Genomic DNA, 2,258 nt, shown 5'->3' on the forward strand with positions numbered 1-2,258 from the left:
CCACAGCACAGCTCTCACTGAGTGTGGGACACAGCTCTCTCCTCTTGCCCCATCAGGCCTGGGGTGGGAGTGGCTTTCCCTGGGGCCTAGCCATGCCTTATTGATTTTCTTCACTCCGCCCACATTTCTGTACATGGTCTTTTTGCTAAATTCCTTTCAGTTAAACTCTTTTGAGTATGCCATTTGCTGCTTACTGGGACACTTACCGATATAAGTGATGAAGAAGACAGACAAATCCTTCATCATGGGGCCTATATTCTGATAAATAATTACAGAAACAAAATAGCTTGAGTACTATGAACAAAAGAAAGTAAGGTGATGCTGATGCCGGAAGGATTAAAGGGACAGACTTCCCAGACACGAGTGGGAATAAGGTCCTTGTGATATCTTCAGAAAATGAACTTTCTAAGATTCACACGGAAGGATGGAATGTGGAAGGAGACTTTATTTGTGTAAAGTGACATCTCTTGGGTTCCAAAGTCTCCTGCCCCGTAAGCCAGTCCTGGAAAGGGGGCAGCTGGGAGTTCAGCAAAGTCAGAAACAGGGTCAGTGTCCAGAGCTTCTGTTCCATGTTGCAGCTGGGTGTGGTTCAGCATTCAGACCAGATTCAAGCCCACCAGTTCATGTGTGGAGTCCAACATGGCCAAGCGCCAGGCGAGCACAGGGGAGGGCAGCCCCCTGCAGAGGAGTCCCAAGAGGGCCCAGCACCCTGGAGCCAAGAGAGAGTGAACTTCCTCTGTTTGGAAGTTTATATATTTAGATTTCACCCACCCTGCCGCTAACTCATTTTCAGGTGTGACTGACAGGCAATTAGCCTCCCATGTCACTCAGACGTTACTAGGCATGCATCTTAACTGCCTTTGTCTCCTCCCTTCCCCATCAATCAGTAGGGAATAGACTTGGAGAATGTTAAATGTAGCTTTTTGGCAAAGTGGTATAAATGACATGCCTATACCTAGTCTTTCCTTTCACTTCTTTTCTGTTAAATAATAATCAGGTTATTACAACAGTATCAATGTGATAAAGAGTGGCTGGGAAAAGCTACTTGAGGAAATGACATTTGAACTGAGACCTACAAGCTGAGGGGGAGCCAGCAATCCAAAGATCTGGAAGACCCCTAGTTCAGGCAGAAATGCATATGTAAAGATTCAAGGTGCGGACAAGCCTGGGGTGTTGAAAGAATAAAAAGAGTCCAGTGGGACTGGAAACTGGTGAGCTGGGGGGAGAGTGGTGGGAGGTTGGTCAGAGAGGCAGGAGGGACCAGCCAATGCTGAGTATAGTGGGCCATGGAAAGGGATCTGGACTTTAAGACAAAGACTATTAGGAAGTCTTTGAAGGACTTCAGGTTGGGGAGTAATTCGAGCCATATTTTGAACCTAGTCTTCTACTTTGTGGGCAGTGGATCATACATTAGGCAAGAGAGGGAGGTGATTGCCAAGGTCCAGGCCAGAGTCGCTGGTGAACTGAACTAGAGTGTGAGCAATGGAAGTGGGGAGATATGAATAGATTTGAGATCCATTTACACAATGATTCTGAGGAACCATAATATTTCAGTTTTTACAACCAGTGTCCTAGACCCCTGGAGGATAGTGAGCAATCTGCTATATTTTTTAAATATATTTTCATTTTGATGGTTATATATTTCACAGTTAATATATTCTGGATCATCTGTATACTAGCCTTATAACAGAATAGTATTATCCCATAATTCAGTGCCCCCCCCCCTTTCATTTTGTTTCTAAGACCTCAACGATGCCAAATGATTGCCTACAATGACAGCATTGTACATATGTCATGTTTTTTATTGAAATAAGGCACATATAGAAGAGTATACCACTCATAAGCACATAGCTAAGTACATTTTCACAGTGAGCATCTCCACATAACCAGCCCACACTTTAAGAACCCAACACTCTAGGAACCCTTCTCAAATTCTCTAAGTCACTCGCTACCCCACCCCCTAATGTAACCACCATCCTGGTTTCTTACAGCACAGTTAGTGTTGCTTGTTTTTGAACTCCTTATGAATGGAGAACTGAGAGGAAGCTGACCTCTAAAAATCCCATCCTGGTGTGTGGGCAGAATGGCGTTCCCACTAGGGACAGGCCTCAGTTTCAGTTCATGCTTCCTGGGCATTGTGATGAAGACTAGAAACCAAATTATGCCCGAAGCATGAAGCACTCCCATTAGCATATCTCAGTGATGCCATTGTTTCCCTGGACCCCCATCAATGGACATGGCCCCCGCAAAGCTGCGTG

This window comes from Myotis brandtii, unplaced genomic scaffold (genome assembly GCF_000412655.1).
Source record: "Myotis brandtii unplaced genomic scaffold, ASM41265v1 scaffold504, whole genome shotgun sequence".
Lineage (NCBI taxonomy): Eukaryota > Metazoa > Chordata > Mammalia > Chiroptera > Vespertilionidae > Myotis > Myotis brandtii.